This window comes from Aegilops tauschii, chromosome 7 (genome assembly GCF_002575655.3).
Source record: "Aegilops tauschii subsp. strangulata cultivar AL8/78 chromosome 7, Aet v6.0, whole genome shotgun sequence".
Lineage (NCBI taxonomy): Eukaryota > Viridiplantae > Streptophyta > Magnoliopsida > Poales > Poaceae > Aegilops > Aegilops tauschii.
This window is the reverse complement of record NC_053041.3, coordinates 528,964,467-528,982,910: the sequence shown is the minus strand read 5'-3', so window position 1 is coordinate 528,982,910 and position 18,444 is coordinate 528,964,467.

The window sequence follows — 18,444 nt, the reverse complement described above, 5'->3', positions numbered from 1 at the left end:
AAGAGCCAAGCGCAAGGTCACCTACTAACCTAGTACAGTACTACTATAGCCAAAGCTGGTCCACCTTTTTAGAGCATGGTTAATAAATATAGGCGGCTCTTGCAGCAGCACATCATTTAGAGAAAGTACTCTCTTCATAGGAACAAAGGAAGTGAAACAAAAGTTGGAGTGGATGCTAGATTGCCAATTAAAAGATGATTACATAGGAAAAAAATCCTATAGCATTCTATCCTATGAATCAAACGACCAATGTAGGAAAATTATGAGGGGGGTCTCTCCAACAGTGTTCCTGGCTCGCACCTAACATCACGGTGGTCGAACTTCGAGTCATTCATCTGGTACACGTGGCATCTCAGATCTGGACACAAGGTGACGCGACCTCTCACTTCCTCCGCCATTTGAAGTGGCGCGCCGGTGGAGGACTAGCATACTCCAATATTAGGTTGGCTCTATGTGATGTGGCAACTTCATATACTAACCGGATGCTGGCTATACTACTACGGTACTCACACTCCAAGAAGTGACTTGAAAACCATTCATAAATTGAGTCTATGACATGCATTCGCAACTGAAATGTACCATTCATTAAATACAACAAGTCATCAACACACAACGACAACGAGGATACATGTTGGATTATAGATTATTTCCAACAAAACATTCTAGCAAATACTAAAGTTTTCATCACACAACAAATAACAAGCAATGAAATGAACTTCAACTCAACCAATCCTCGGCGTTGGAAACACTTGCTTTGAACCATAGGTGCTCTGGGAAGGGCCAGCTATTGTCAATAGTGAGAGCAACGCAGGACTGATCATCCAGGCTGAAGCGGCATATATTAGGACCAGGGTAGGGAACCACCGAAATGTCCGAGGTATAGATACAGTTGCTTCTCATAAATGGTAGTAACGTTGTGTCAACAGCAGCTGGATCGCCTTTCACCATCATTGGATAGTTTGGTCCAAGGAAGAGCGAGTTTGTTCCAAGAATATCAATACTGAACCAGGGAGAAGGTGTTGGCGCTAGCACACTAGTATCCGTCCTGAATACCATGCAATGGGTGTTGGAATAGGTCAGGAGAGGGCGACCATGGGAGACAACACCTGCTTCCTCAGTAGTAACAGTCTGAGTGCACTGTATACAGACAAGAAGAGGTGATCCATCGGAATTAGTTGCCAGGCGCCACTGAGTATATAAGTTTTGCTCCTCCTCATGCTCGTGATCATCACCATCGTCATCTCCCCCTTGCTTATAAATTTTTTCAAGTATAGGTGGTGGAATGTTCACAGGACCTTGGAAACACAAGAAGAAGGTTAATTAGTAAAGGGAAACTTGCTAACCCGCATGCATGTGGATGAAACAATTATAATTACAGTGGAAGACAAATGTACCGAAACTACAAGGATCCCATGCAAAAATAGTGCCACGAGTGGTGGCAGCAAACACAAGATCCTCGTATTCAATTGCATCACAGTACACATCCGTGTATAGAAACTGATTTTTGAGCAATATCCATCCAGTCGAACCACGAAGGACGGCAACAAGCTTGTCGAAGATAGCAACAACTTGATAGTTCTTGTAATTCCAAGAGCAGTTGGGAACTCGACAAATTGCTATCTTCAGTAGACGACAGTCACCACGATCGTATTTGAACGTACGTAGATCATCTATGTGCTCAACCTCAGGGCACTCGGAGATTTTTGGAAGTGGAATCCGCTGACGAGTGTACACATTCACAAGTTCCCACTCGCAATTGTACCCAATATAAACAACCCAATCTCCATTTGTGCCAGCCCAGGACTTACCCTTAAGCGATGGCATCTTGACATCACACGTATCATTATCAAGCGGCATCAACTTGCACAAGGCGAGGCCTCCGTCGTCCGCGCCCATGCGAACAGGCTTATAGCGAAGAAGATAAGGGAGATCAAACCGCTCCTGGACCCTTGGGTTCCTTGTAATGATGTTATTAGTTGAGTCGAGAATGGGCTTGAACGAACTTGCCATGCTAGCCGAGGTGATGACGTCGCACCGATCAATGAGTTCCCCACCGCGTCATCTTTCAGATCGGGGCAAGAATAACGGGGTCGTTTCCTGCCTGTTCCCTCCATGGAGAAGACGATCGAACAATGGCAGAAGGAAGGGTGAAGGCAAATGGAGGAGGGAGGAAGAGCGTGCGACAGCAGTTCCAAATCAAGAGGGAAAGGCGAAGAGTCGGTGGACGGTTGCCAGTTTGCCACGATACACGAAGAGGCGCCCCGGCCTACACGTCCTTTCGGAAATTGTACAAAAGGACTCGCCGTCATCTCACTGACATGTTGGAACGGGACCACATGTCAATGAAACATCGTGTGTAATTTCTCGTGCAAAATGCGATCTGGCCGCGTTGGCCCGAGGTGCCGCATTATTTCTCGACTTTATTTTTTTAATGGCGTGCCGTTCAGTTTTGAAGCACGACTAACTGGTACTGTTTGCAGAGAAAATATAAACTACTCTACCACTACTCCACCTCTAGTACTAGTAGTATAAAAAAGATATATAGGCTGGAGCTTCAGAGCTTTCTTGCTAAGGGCTGCCCACTTGCTTCTCACACTATCACCCTCTCTCCAGATCTAAAAAAGACGACCTCTCTCTCCCTCCTCACCGGTGGTCACAGATCCGCCGGGGAAGAAAAGGACGTGCAGTGTTGACACACTCATCGTCGGCGAGCGAGGTCACGCACTGACGACAAGGCCGTCCTCTCAGACCTAGTGCCCGCACGGGATGGCCTCCGTCCCCAAGCTCGTTGTCGTAGTGCGTGTGGAGGACGATGACCACGAGTGAAGCCACTTCCCGCCGACCCTCAGGTATGCTACCTCTTTTCGAACCATACCCTTGTTCTATTGCCCCATCTGGCATGTCGCTGCATGTGGATCTTTTTCCACTCCACCATCTTCCCAATTTGCTATCCTCTGCTCTACTGGTCACGCAGACGAAAACCTTAATTTCACTATTAAAAGAAACCTTACTTCATACAGACTAATCCATGTCTGGGTTGAATAAGGAAAGGAAGGGAGACTGTACTGTCCAAGAGAGTAGGCATCGAACCCGCATCTAGGTTGAGAAGGGGAAATCAGTAGCTAAGGAACGAGTCTCGTGTCTCTTGGTTGAAGAAGGGCAGAAAGGCATGACAACGCAATAGAGAATGACCAGGTCGATCGGTTTGTTGTCCTCACATAGGAAAAAGGTGGCTAAACATAACAAAAATGGGACGTAATCCACATATGCTGCCTGGATATTTGTTGCTCTGGGCAACCATACCTCCTCACCACTCTATGCGTCCATGGAGGTACATCGTACTGGTGCGCCCACTGTCCGAATGGGCCTCGCATGCTCTTAGTCTAACTTTTTTGCTGTTAGTATAACGCCAGCAGTCAAGTCAAGCAATGCTACTGCTAAAGTGATGGCACATTTAACTAATGCCGCACTCAGTCTAATGCCACCGATAAATTTAAGCAATGCCATTTAATGTCACTGGATTATTTCAGGGTTAGCTATTGATTGTGGATGTATTAAAGATTTTTCAACTAAGGCATTCTAATGATGTTGCACAGCCAGTATACCAACGATGAAACTTGTTACTACCTTCAGATTTTTGCACTGTTAATGCTTATAGATTACATACCTCACTTTCATGAGATAAGTTAATTTTTTTGTACAGTGTCACCAAAATGCCAAGGCGCTGATATCATTTTATTTTGGTTAAACTGCACAAAAAATTATGAAGACAAGAGGAAAGGTTAAGAGTGGGCACCTCCTCCTCTGGCTGTTCTCTTGATTCGTTCGATCAAGTTTTTATGTTTGATCGATTATCAAGATTGGGATAGCAATTTTTAAGGTCCCCCCGAGTTCGAAATGATATTTACCTTGGAGGTACATGGTTTGCAAAAAATTTTATACTGTCATTAGTTAATAATGCTAGTTACCTTCAGACTTTTGTATTTGGTTTAATGCTCATGCACAGCTAGTATACCAATGCTGAAACGTGTTACCTTTACATTTTGTATTGTTAATTTTTATAGAAATCTTCCAGTGCCAGAGTTTATTGAAATATGTTCAGTAAAACCATTGTACTGTACCCTGTAATAAAATAACTACTCTACTGTTGCACTAGCCACTGGATTAGCGTATATTTGTAGTATTCGAAATTTCGAATGGTGTTGCATTAGCGTATGGACATAAATAAAGGGTGGCAAGCTTTCCCAGATATGTGCTCAAGAAAACTACTACCTGTTTTTCTAAATACTAATAGACGTTTGGGTACTTTAAACTGAACCGCAAAAACCTCTTATATTAAGGAACAGAGGGTGTAGAGTTCACTCAAATTATCCCGGTAAAGATAGTCACACCTTTGTTAAAATTAATGTTCATTATGTTATCGGAGGAGGTCTGTAAGTTTGTCTCTAATGCCTGTCGACTACATACTTGACATCATGATGTAATGTTAAGTCATTTCCTTTTGTACAGTGTCACTGAATTGTCAAGGCGGTGATGGCATTTTATTTTAGTTGAACTGCACAAAATATGCTTAAAAGAAGAGGAAAGGTCAGGAATCGATCATTCTTTCAGAAAGAACTATATATGCCTTTCTGACATCAGCCTCTGTTGCCTTATTTATTCCTTCAAAAAGGTGGTTAGAAACAGTCTTGCTACCTTTTCCCATTAAGAAATTGGAATGCTTATATTTGTGAGTCTATGCTTCAACTAGTGCCTCTTTTATAGTAATCACACTTTCAATATCTATGCAAACAGGGATGCTCGAGTTTAGTGGAACTGCACAAAAAGTCCAACTGGTTCAACATTAGGAGCATGTTTTCTCCCAAACCTTTATATCCAATTGGTGGCACTCTGAGCTGTTCATTAAGAAGGTACATGGTTTGCTACTATCTTGCTACTCTTTTTGTACTGTCATTAGATAGTAATACTAGTGGTTTGCATGTGAATTTATTGGCAGGGTGGACCTACATTGGAGGTGCAGGACATGATTCAATGACTGGATGCTCAATTTCGGTTGTATCGATTTCACCTCTTCCATCACTGCGAACATGGATATCCTTGGTCTGGTGAAGAATAGGCGCTATATTTCTGCTCTGAACAAGCAAATCAATTCAGTATGAAATTGTCCAGGGCAAAACATGACTGTATCAAATTGTCCAGTGCAAAACATGACAGATCTAAGCGGAAGAGACATGTTTAAACCGAAAATACAAGGTGGGGTATATGTTTACTAGCTGCTTGATATTTGTGCAGACAGAGATGTCTGCCCGTTGCTATTTAGCAAACACACAAAGTGACCGCAATTTTGGTTGAACTACACAAGAGAATAGTATAGTCACTGCATGCAGTGCCATTTGAAAATAGACACAGAAAGATTGGATAGTCACTTCATGGACTGCAGAAAAGTAGTACTGTAGTATTTATTGGCCAACACAAGGTGCTTCATTGCTTTGGTCTGATTATACAATGGGCATCATTTTGCCTAAGTTAAAGTTTGTATTCCAAAAATAGTCTCGCCGTGTGATCAAGAGAAGACCAAATCATATTGTAGTGGATGTTCCTCCATCATGTGTGGTTCATTCCGATGGTTCCAGCTGTTGGTGAAACCACTTACATTTGCAAGAGGAATTGTAGACTTCACAAACAAATTTGTCATTCAGTCTGTACTGAATGTTGGCCAAGAGAAGCATCCATGTTAGTAGGAAGAACATATGTTTTTTCTAGATCTTTGCTTTTGGAGCTACATATTTTTATATGATCTGTGAATCATTGAGATGCATTAACATGTTGATCTTATGTATGGGAATCGTACTAGTTGGTTTTAGTTGTGGCTGATCTTTGCTTTTGGAGCTACATATTTGTATATGATCTGTGAATCATTGAGATGCATTAACAGTTCCTTACATCTGTTCGCTCAGTGTTTACAAGTTACCGATCGATCACTAGCTAGCCTACTAATGCGCTCCTGGCTGTTTTAGTTGCGACGCAAGATCCGAAGTGGCAGTTTTTTGAATAGAAATGCATACCTCTGAAGAAACTGACAAGCTGCTCTAAAGAAAATGCCATGCGAATCTGAAGAAACTGCTAGCAAAAACGTTCGCAAATGCCTTATCTCCCAGCTAAAGTTCATCAATTAATGCCCTCGGCTGCGACTCGTTGCATGCTGCTCCACGTACTGGCTGCGAGCGATTTTGAGTGCCCGCATGCAGCCGGCCGTAATTAAGGCAGCTAACTGATGCGAAAAAAGATGCGCTTTAATTGTTGCGGGCCTTTTAAATCCGTGGAATCATTATTGACAAGGAGGGAGATGATTCGAGTGCACTCGTTTGACCGTAAGGCTGGCGTGTGACCCAGCACGGACGGGACGGGATGGCACAATCAGAATTTCAGTTTCTCTAGTTTTCCACGGCAAGCTGGCGCGCTAAGCCATGCCTGCTTCATTATGCATTGAATTCCGATGACCGTCGCGCTACCTTCCGCTTATAAGTACTGTTTCTCGGCCTTCTATGGTGGCACCGTGACCCAACTCGCCCTATCCTCAAAAGCCCCCACCGGCCCGACGTTGCTCACCACTTATCCTCGCTCTCGCCACGTCCGCCATGCCCCCGCCTGTCCGCGATAGGCGTGGCCGGAGGCGGTCACCGCCGGAACTAGTGTTCGGTTTTTCACCGGAAGGCAGACGGAGGGAGGAGGCATTCTATTGGTCTTTAGATGGCAATGCGGAGATCAAGGACTTGTTGGAGCGCGACCGCCTGGCGGAGGAGCAGGAGTTGTTGGAGCGCGACCGCTTGGCGGATGAGCAGCGTATCGCCGATTTGCGCCGCCAGCGGGACATGGAGTAGCAGCGCACCAACGCTCTGAGTCGTGAGCAGAGCGCCCGCACGTGGGCCGACTACGTGGAGGCCGGCGCCCGGCAAATAGCCCTGGAGGCTGTCGGGCACGCACGTGTTCGCGACACCGATTTTTACTACCAGCTCGTCAAGTGGGTTTCCCGCTTAGAAGCCGAAGCTTCGGTGGACCACGCCGGCATGGAAAGGGCCAACGCGCGCGAGCAACGCGCCCTATCGCACCTCTGGCAAGTCCGAGGCGAGGCGGAGGACGCCGGTGCTGGCGTTTAGCGTGTACCGCAGATGGCGGCCGACATCGTCTAGTTAGCTAAGAGTAAGTTAGTACTTGTACGCTACTAGAGTATTAGTGGAAGTAGATAGTTAACTTGGCTATGATGGTTGTCAACGTGGAAGTTCAGTACTCTATATGTGGATCAGACCTGTTACTTTGCTCTGAATGTTGAACTTTCCGTTTGAACATATGGAATGGGCTGTAATTTTTTTAAATGGGTTGTATTTGTCCTCCACGGGTTTAGAGGCTGACTTGTGGGCCTACCAAGTTGACGCATACACAACCAGGAGATGATTGTACGTGGAGAGGATGACAGCAGGGACCTGCCAAGGTCATGGCAGTACGCAAGCAAAGTGCCTCCTTATTTCAATCCAATAAAAAAATGGCTCCTCGTAATGGATTTCTGACATCTGGGTCCCATGCCATTGTCAACGTAGTCAATAAACGAGAGAGTTGCACAACGAGCGGCTGACATCAGGGACCCAGCAGCTCACCCAGTTATTTTTGTTTTGGGTTAATTTGATAAATGCCACTCCAAATCTGGTGTTTCTAAGAAATGCCATTGCAATTTCCAAACTTTGAAAAATGCCATTTCATGCCATCCCCAGTGGCATTTTTCGAAGTCTGGAGTGGCGTTTTTCAAAGTTTGCAAATTGCAGTGGCGTTTTCCAAAGTTTGCAAAAATTGCAGTGGCATTTTTTAAAGTTTGGAAATTGCAGTGGCATTTTTATGAATCGCCATATTTGTTGTGGCATTTATATAATTTGTTTTTGAGACGGAAGCAGGGTGTCAACTGGGTTATGCGGGGCACTCTAGCATGTCTAGACAGCCTTCTCTTTTATGTTTACCACAGACCAGCCCAGTAGTTTTTTTTCTTTCTAAAAATGGCTAGCCTAGTTTTTTTGTGATTTGCCAAGTAAGTCGCTTTGTCAGGCCTATTGGGCTACAAATCTTTCAAGACGAGGAGAGCTTCATGCGGCTAGACGAGAAAATGGCCTATCAGTAATGAGAAATGGGATGTACATTTTTAAAACACATCAAACCGGCAATTACTTTCAAATTTCTTTTTTTCATTTCAAGATTTTAAATTGCATTAATTTTTATGCGTGGACAATTTGTTGGATTTTATATTGATATACATTTATTTTTAAAATCAGTTTGAATGTGACTCGAAATTTCGGGATTAAAAACAGTTCGGACCGCACCGAAATATGCAACATTTCGTATAATTTTTTAACCGTGGCCACAATATGGGCTGTAATGCTAACAAAAAGAATATGGGCTCCAAAAAAAACCTTCAGAATTAGCAAATGGGCTGTAAATTATTAGAAATAATGGCAGATGGGTTGTATGCTGTTTTCCACAGATTTGAGGCTTTCCTAAAAAAAAGGTTGACGCACAAGCAGTGACTGTTGGATGTCCATCCAACGCACGTCGTGCTTCTTCAATCTCTGCTATTCCTGGTCCAGCCGCTCAAACAAGCGCCGGCGGGACTGCCTGCTCCCTCCTTCCCGCGGCCGGCTGTGCTGCCGCAGGCTTCACCGCCCCACCGTACTCCCATCGCTGGCCTAGCCATCCCTCTACTCACCCACACCTATTGTTATTCTCCGGCGACGGCAGACGAACCACTAAACCCTCGTATAGTCGTACTCCCCTCCGCGTGGGAAACAACTGTCGACTCTTCCCTGCCTCCGTGTCGTTCCCTTCCTAGGCCTCGCCATCGTCCACCGCCCTGGTGCTCCCGGCGCGGCCTGGTCAACATGGTCAACGACCGACATGCATCTGAAGTAGACTGTACGTGGAGAGGCTGACAGCTAGGTCCACGGCCGCACGCAAGTAAATGCCTCCTTATTACGCGCAAAATAATGATTCCTCCACCTGACATCTGGGACCCACCGAAAGGGCCTCTGTATTTCACGAAAAAAAGTTACCGCCGCTGACAGCTCGGACCCACCAGCTATATCTTCGCACGCAAGGAAGTGCGTCCTTATTACGCACAAAAAAATGAATACTCCCCCTGCTAGCTGGGACCCAGTATAGTGGAAGGCTGACTTGTGGGCCTACTAAGTTGACGGGGACGGAGGGCTTTGTCAACTTAGTCAATATGCACGATTCTAGCTCCAGTGACCGTATGATGTCCATCCAACGGCCGTAGTGCTTCTTCAACCTCTGGTCTTGTTGCTCCAGCCGCCCAAAGCAGCGCCGGTCATGCCGCATGCTCCTGCCTCCCGTGGCCGGCTGTGCTGCCGCGGAGAACTCACCGCCCCTACTATTCCCACCGCTGGCCAGGCCCTGCGGCGACAGAAGCCTCACACCGCAGCCGAACCAGTGAACCCTCGTACTCCTCTCCGCGCGGGCTTCCACTGCCGCGTCTTCCCCGGCTCCGCGTCATCCCCTTCCTAGGCCTCGCCGTCGTCCACCGCCCTGGTGCTCTCGGTGCGGCGTGGTCAACGTGGTCAAGGAACGGCTTCCATCGGACGTGGACTGTACATGGAGAGGCTGACAGCTAGGTCCACAGCCGCAGCAAGGAAGTGCCTCCTTATTACGCGCAAAATAATTTTTCCTCCACCTGACAGCGGGGACCACCGGACGGGCCACCGTATTTCGTGAAAAAAATGTTTCCCCCTGACTGCGGGGACCCACCAGCTACATCTTCGCGCGTAAGGAAGTGCGTCCGGGCAAAAAAAAACGATTCGCCCCCTGACTGCTGGGACCCACCAGCTACATCTTCGCAGGCAAGGAAGTGCCTGACAGTCGGGACCCACCTGGTCGAAGCGTACGTAGCATTGTCATTCTGGTCGCGAGCGTGTACGTATGTAGAGGCGCGTACGTGTCGTAGTAGAGGCGCGCACGTAGCATGTACACGTACGTACAGCGGCCAGGGTGCAAGAAAGAAAATACGGCCATGTATGTGTACATACGGGCGCGGTCTCGAATGCCTACTCGCGCATACGTACGGCCAGGCCTCGTGTACATGGCTGGGTCGGAACGGAGAAACAGCGTCGTCGTCGTGTTCATGGGGAGCCAACCGGCTGGGTCGGAACGGAATGCGTCGTCGTGTTCATCGGGAGGGCTTGGACGGAACAGCCGATGGAAACGAGGCCTGGCGTACCGCAGAATGGAGGAAACGGCCTTGTGTTCGACCGGCCACGTTTGAAACGGGATCCTGTTCATCGGGAGGGGTCTGGCGTACCGCAAAACGGAGGAAACGGACCTCCTACGGTCGAAACGGGGGTCCTGTTGATCGGGAGGGGTGTGGCGTACCGCAAAACAGAGGAAACAGACTTGTGTTGGAGCGCTACGGTCGAAACGGGGGTCCTGTTCATCAGGAGGGGTGTGGCGTACCGCAAAACGGACTCCACGGGATACTGTTCATCTCCACCGTCGACCTCCTCCAGCCTCCACGGGCTACCGTCGACCTCCTCCAGCCTCCACGGGCTCCTGTTCATCCAGCCTCCACCGCGCGCTACTCCACCGGCTACTGTTCAACCACCCCTCCACGGGCACCCCTCCACTGTCTACTGTTCATCCAGCCCTCCACACCACGGGGTCCTGTTCAACCACCCCTCCACGGGCACCCCTCCACCGTCTACTGTTCATCCAGCCCTCCACACCACGGGCTCCTGTTCATCCAGAGGCAACGCCACCGCTCACTGTTCATCCAACCCCCCCCCCCCCCCCCCGCGCAACGCTCACTATTCATCCAATCGATCGGCTTCAGTTAGCAGCAGTAGCGAAGGAATCGCTCGATCGGGTTCAGTTAACAGCCATCGATCAATTGCTCGGGTTCAGTAATGCATAGCCTGCAGTGCAATCGCTCGGGTTCAGTTAGAGCCCAACGCCTCGCTCGGGTTCAGTTAGAGCCAACGCCTCGCACACACGCGCATACATGTACGAGAGAAACGCGCATCGCTCGGCCCCCGACCTCCCACCGTAACCGGGAACTCCCCGAAATTTTCCTCCCCCTCGCTTCTACCACGATTTTTTTCGTCATGGACGGCCCAAAGAATGTCATGCAGCTGCGTCTCCGGCCCGCCCAGGACGAAAAGCCCATTTTCTGTCATGATTTTTTGTCATAGAAGTAGGAGCCCACCACAGCTATGATGATACCGGGTTTTGTCACAATTATCGTCATAGAAGTGTCATATGTATGACAGGAAAAAAATTCGTTCGGCCCAAAATGTCACGGATGTGTCTTTTTTTGTAGTGCTTGCTGAGAAGCAAAAGGCTGAGTACGAGAGGCGCGACAAGGAGAAGGACCAGGACGATTCATCTCCAAGTCTGCCGAGCGCACCCTTCCCTTCTTCAAAATCTTGAAGAAGGCAGGCCCAATAGAGTGGACCCCAGAAGCCGAGGCAGCACTGCAGGATCTGAAGAAATACCTTTCCTCCACGCCAATATTGGTTGCGCCTAAACCACAAGAGCCGTTGCTGCTGTATCTAGCGGTGATGAATCAAATGGTCAGCGCCGCACTGGTGGCACAAAGGGAGGTCGACGAGGAGGCAGCAATGGCGGCAGAACCAGCGGATGGCAAGCCAAAGATTCCCCCGGCAGGGCCTGGTGCCGACAAGGCGTGGCCCCCGGCAGAGTCTGGTGCCACCAAGGCAGTGCCCGCGCAGTCGAGTGAGGTGGTGCCGAAGAAGAAGATGGTGCAGCACCCGGTTTACTTTGTCAGCTCCCTCTTGCAGGGGGCTAGGTCGAGGTATTCCGACATGCAAAAATTGCTCTTCGGCCTCCTTATGGCCTCAAGGAAGCTGCATCACTACTTCCAAGCCCACGAGATCACTGTCATCACCCGCCTCCCGTTGCAACGGATATTGCACAACCCAGACACAACCGGATGGATTGTGGAATGGGCCTTGGAGCTGTCAAGCTTCGGTTTAAAGTTTGAAAGTACCTCGACAATTCAGAGCAGAGTCTTGGCGGAGTTCATCGCAGAATGGACCTCGACGCCTGACGAAGAAATCCAGGAGACCACTCTCCCCGGCAAGGAAGCAGACCACGACTAGATCATGTACTTTTATGGGGCTTTCTCGCTGCAAGGCGCCGGTGCCGGTGTGCTGCTCGTCGCACCCACCAGAGAACACCTCAAGTACGTGATCCAGATGCACTTCCCTAGGGAGATGTCCACCAACAACCAGCTGAGTACGAGGGATTGCTTGCCGGTCTCAGGATCATGGCAGACCTCGGGGTTAAGAAGCTCATCGTCAGGGGTGACTCGCAGCTCGTTGTCAGGCAGGTCAACAAGGATTATCAGAGCCCATTGATGGAAGCTTACGTAGATGAGGTGAGGAAGCTGGAGGAACGCTTTGACGGTATCCAGGCGGAGCACGTCCCCCGAGCGGAGAACGACATCGTCGATTACCTGTCAAAGCGTGCCGCATTCAAGCTACCTGTTGAACCAGGTACCTTTTTGCTCTGGTTAACTCAACCATCCGTCGAGCCATCAGCGGGGCAGAACAAGCGGAGGAAATCAGGTCCCGGCAAGTACTTTCCTACCGAGCCCCCTGGGGCTGCCGGCAAGGGTGCTGCCGCGGACGCTGAGCCTGCCCAAGAGCAACTGGCTCCGGCAGGGCGTCAAGCCCTGGCCGTAGAGATAGCCGCTCCCATGGCGGAAGAGATGCCTTTGGTCCTTGCCGTCGAGCCCTAGGCTCCGGCATGGGCGCAGCATACCGTCCAATTCGTCCAAACAGGGGAGCTTCCTAAGGAGCAGGAAGAAGCAGAGAAAGTAGCCCGTCGGTCCGCCCTGTACCAGTTCGTCGATGACGTCCTGTACCGGAGAAGACCGAGCGGTGTGAAACTCAAGTGCATCCCCCGGGAGGAAGGACTGGAGCTGTTGGCAGAGATACATGGAGGCATATGTGGCTCCCACATAGGGTCGAGGGCCCTTGCCGGGAAGGCGTTCCGGCAAGGTTTCTTCTGGCCCACCGCCCTCCAGGATGCGACGGCACTAGTAACCAAGTGTGAAGCGTGCCAGTTCCATTCAAAGAAGCTTCATCAACCAGCTCAAGCCCTTCAAACAATCCCTCTCTCCTGGCCATTCTCGGTCTGGGGGCTCGATATACTGGGGCCTTTCCCCCGCGCTGTCGGGGGCTTTGAGTACTTGTACGTTGCAATCGACAAGTTCACAAAGTGGCCGGAGGTGGAAGCAGTGAGGAAGGTGACTGCTCAGTCAGCCGTCAAGTTCTTCAAAGGACTGGTCTGCCGTTTTGGTGTGCCAAACAGAGTCATCACCGACAACGGCACGCAGTTCACAAGCCACACCTTCATGCAGTACATCCAAGACCTCAGCAGCAAGGTCTGTTTTGCTTCCGTGGCACATCCACGGAACAACGGCCAAGCGGAGAGGGCAAATGCTGAAGTGTTGCGAGGCCTGAGAACGAAGACCTTTGACAAGCTGCACAAGAGTGGAAGGCGCTGGATTGATGAGTTGCCGGCGGTTCTTCGGTCGATCAGGACGACGCCAAATCGAGCCACCAGCCAAACACCTTTTGCCCTGGTATACGGGGCAGAAGCAGTTCTCCCCACAGAACTCATATACGGGTCACCTCGAGTGCTCCCTTACGATGAGCTTGAGCAAGACCGTTGCGCCAAGATGACGCGACACTCCTTGAGGAAGATCATCTTCAGGCGGCTGTGAGAGCGGCACACTACCAGCAAGCCTTGCACCGCTACCATAGCCGCAAGGTTCATGCCCGAAGCTTTAAGGAAGGCGACCTTGTTCTTCGGCGCGTTCAGTCGGCCAAGAATTCCAACAAGTTGACGCCAAAGTGGGACGGCCCTTATCGGGTAATACGAGTCACCAGGCCTGGCGCAGTCCGCCTGGAGACCGAGGATGCCATCCTAGTGAGAAACTCCCAGAACATTGAGCATCTTCGCAAGTTTTACCCGTAAGGCGCGGCTTGCCGGGCCTCCCGGCAAGCCACCTTTTGTGCAAGCTTTGCCGGCAAGGCATGTGACCCTTTGCACAAAGCCAGGCGCAGACCCTGAGCATAAATAAATGAAGCGCTGGCGCCCTAAGTCATAGCATGCATGCTAGGTCGAGTCTCTTCCTTGGTTAGGGTTTATAGTGCTTAGCGGCGACTAACCCCTAGCCTAGAGGTCGAGTGCGCGTCTATCTGTTCCTTTTCTGTCCTCCTTTGGTTCGCAGGGCACATGAGCACTTCTGCTGAGCTACTTGGAAAGAAGGAAACGGACCGGCGCCCCGACCCCGGCAAACCAGGGTTGCCGGGGGCTACAAGCACAAGGATCCAACCGTGGCAAGATGAGATTGCCGGGGGCTGCAGATCCAGATAAGTCTTTTATCCTCTGTCATGCATTTCGGAACCGGACTGGGGTATGTGAAACCTCGTTTTTGTCTCTAGGCTGCCGTGCTCCCCTTTTTCCTATACCTAAGGATTATTTCCTGGGTTCGGATTTGGTTGTAGCCGCGGCGGCAAGGAGGTAGAACGAGGAGCCTAAAGCCCACCTCATCCCTGCCTCCGCCAAGAGCGCGAGAACGGTTGAGTGGAGTGGGGGGACGGCAAGGCCTGTTGCCGGGCGAAAAACATTTATCTTAAACAATAACAAGGATTCGCTCCTTGTCGCGGGATTTACCCACGAACGAAAAACCCGGCAAGCATCCCTTTTTCATTAAAAACATCCCATACAGGTACAGTTCGTGCGAGATGAAAAACATGAGCAAAGGGGATTACAAGTTCTAAATTTAACGAAGGCCCGCAGGCTTACATACTAAAAAAGAGATAAGGTGCCCGTAATCCCTTTCTTGTCCCTCTCCTCAGGAGGCAGGTCAAGGAGGCGAAAGGGCAAAAGGGGCGCCTAGGCAAGCTACGAGCAGCAGAAAGCACCAAGAGAACACCTCGGTGGCCGCCCACGGGTGGGCCGGTGATGACGGTGCCGGGAAAGGAGCTGGAAGACGAGGCGGCAGGACCGGCAATACGCGACGAAGGCGTCGATGCCCGCGTACTCCGAGTTGACGGCCTTGCCGCCCGCCCTCTTCCTCTTCCGCAGCCTCCCGACGCCAGCCGCCCAAGGAGACGGCCCCGAGAAGTTCAAGGAGCTGGCCCCGCCCCCGGCAAACCTCTGCCAGAGGAGCGGCCAGGTGCAGATGCTGCTGCTGCCGCACCCGCCCAGGCGCGGGGCGTCCGACGCCTCGTGGGACTCGTCCCCGTCATCTGCCCCGCTGTCCTCCTCGTCACTTTCGCTTGAGGAAGAGCTTCCATCATCAGAATCTCCATCGGAGGAGCTCTCCACGCAGCACTTCAGGCGAGTTCCGAACTCTCCAAAGACATTGACGGAGAGCAGGCCGTCCTCCATTAATTTGAAGTAGAGGACGAGCCCCGCCGTCAGGCTGTGGATGCGAGCGAACATCTTCCGCCCACGACGGAGGTACATGACCCGAGGAGCCGTGAAGTCGATCTGATGATGGAAGCTCTTCCTCAAGCGAAAGTGACGAGGAGGACAGCAGGGCAGATGACGGGGACGAGTCTGACTAGGCGTCGGATGCCCCGTGCCTGGGCGGGTGCGGCAGCAGCAGCATCTGCACTTGGCCGCTCCTCCGGCAGAGGTTTGCCGGGGGCGGGGCCAGCTCCTTGAACTTCTCGGGGTCGTCTCCTTGGGCGGCTCGCGTCGGGAGGCTGCGGAAGAGGAAGAGGGCGGGCGGCAAGGCCGTCAACTCGGAGTACGTGGGCATCGACGCCTTCGTCGCGTATTGCCGGTCCTGCCGCCTCGTCTTCCAGCTCCTTTCCCGGCACCGTCATCACCGGCCCACCCGTGGGCGGCCACCGAGGTGTTCTCTTGGTGCTTTCTGCTGCTCGTAGCTTGCCTAGGCGCCCCTTTTGCCCTTTTGCCTCCTTGACCTGCCTCCTGAGGAGAGGGACAAGAAAGGGATTACGGGCACCTTATCTCTTTTTTAGTATGTAAGCCTGCGGGCCTTCGTTAAATTTAGAACTTGTAATCCCCTTTGCTCATGTTTTTCATCTCGCACGAACTGTACCTGTATGGGATGTTTTTAATGAAAAAGGGATGCTTGTCGGGTTTTTCGTTCGTGGGTAAATCCCGCGACAAGGAGAGAATCCTTGTTATTGTTTAAGATAAACGTCCCCCCACTCCACTCAACCGTTCTCGCGCTCTTGGCGGAGGCAGGGATGAGGTGGGCTTTAGGCTCCTCGTTCTACCTCCTTGACGCCGCGGCTACAACCAAATCCGGACCCAGGAAATAATCCTTAGGTATAGGAAAAAGGGGAGCACGGAAGCCTAGAGACAAAAACGAGGTTTCACATACCCCAGTCCGGTTCCGAAATGCATGACAGAGGATAAAAGACTTATCTGGATCTGCAGCCCCCGGCAATCTCATCTTGCCGCGGTTGGATCCTTGTGCTTGCAGCCCCGGCAACCCTGGTTTGCCGGGGTCGGGGCGCCGGTCCGTTTCCTTCTTTCCAAGTAGCTCAGCAGAAGTGCTCATGTGCCCTGTGAACCAAAGGAGGACAGAAAAGGAACAGATAGACGCGCACTCGACCTCTAGGCTAGGGGTTAGTCGCCGCTAAGCACTATCAACCCTAACACTTAGGGCGTGAACCTGGGCCTGGGCATTGAGTGCCTCTTCGTGCCTCTGCTCCAGCTCACTGGTCCGCTGCAAGACAAGCTTCTCCACCTCTGCATCCTTGCCGTGAAGCATGGCGGCAAGCTTCTCCTCGCGTGCGGCGAGGTCCTCCTCCTGGGAGTGCAGCGCGGCCTTGTGCTGAGTGCGGGCGGCTTCGGCGGCCGCAGCCAAGTTCTTCGCCGTCTCTTGAGCCTTCTCGACGTCGGCGAGCTTCATGGTGAGCTCCACGTCACGCTTGGCCAGCTCGCCCTGAGCAGCCTTGAGCTCCTTGTGGGCCTCGCGGAACCAAGCCTGCGTCTCGGCAACGCGCTTCTGGAGGTCCGCCTCTGCCTTCTCCACCACCGCCGTCCTAGACTTAACCTTGTCCAGGCGGGCGTGGTGGAGCGCCTGGAGCTTCCGGAAGCTGGCGCCCGTGGCGTGGAGGAGCCGCTCTTCCTGCGAACCGTCGCCGCCAACGATCGGCTCGTCGACAACCTCCAGCTCGGCAGCGGCAAGCACTTCGTCGTCGAACACCTCTCCCTCAACGGGTGTCCTGGTGCTCGACGCGCCTGGAAGGTGGACGAACAAGTCGTCGCTCACCCTCAGGTACTTGCCGGAGCCGGAAGCAGCGGAAGAGGAGGGTTGGTCCTCAGCCACCTCCTCCTCCTCGGCAGCGGCCCCGCCGGCCTCCCCGGCAGGCCCCTTGCCGGCTTCCTCAGCAGCAGCCTTGCCGGCCTCCCCGGTAGGCCCCTCGGCGACGTCCTCGGCAGCGTCCTTGGCGGCCTCCTCGACGGCGATCTTCTCGGCGTCCGCCTCGGCGGCCTTGGCAACATCCTCGATGACGGCGTCCACGTCCTCTAGGTTCACCGAGGAGGAATCTGGATGCCGAAGAAGGGGGTGAGGCAAGGCCAGGACCAAGAGCCGGAAGGAAAAAGAAGCAAGGACGAACGAAGAATTACTTACCTGTGCCAGTACCCGGCTGGGGAACAGAAGTCCCCTCCCCGCCAACATTTGGCGTCGAGGCAAAGCCGCCGGCGCCCAAGTTCTCCTCCTCCTCCTCCATGTGCGTGGGCTCGGTGCTTGGCGCCCTTGCTGGGGACGCCCCTCGGGGCAGCGTGGTCGATGGGGGCGGCGTGTTGGGAGTAGCCCTCTATGGCTCCTCCTGCTGCTGCTCTCCTCCTACGTACCTAGCAAGGTCAGCACCAACGTACCGTGCCCCTGACACATGTCGATGGGGGAAGGGTGATGAACTTACGTTGGGGGCTATGCCGGGGGCTGTTGTCCGGGCTTCTCAACACCACCAGTGGCGCCCCTGAAGTACCAACTGGGGGCTGGCCACCCGCCGAGACCTTGGCCCTCTTCACTCTCTGGGCCAGTGTCTCCATGTCCCTGCAAAGATAAAGACAAGTCAAGACGAGCAACACAGATTGAGGAGGCAGAGATAACGAAAAGGAACCAGATACTTACTCGTCGTCCGCCTCCTCCTCTGTTGTTTTCCTCTTCCTCCTCGGGCTGAGGGATCCATAATCAAAAGTGACCTCCGTACCAACATCCGCCGGAGGAGGAGAAGGAGGTGGGGTCTGGACATGTGTGGACGAAGAAGGGGTGGCTGTCTTCTTCTTCACCACGACCTTCACCGGCTTCTTTGCCGCCGCGGCCCTCGTGTGGCGCCCGGACCCCTCCAAGGTCAGCTGTGGCCGCGCAGC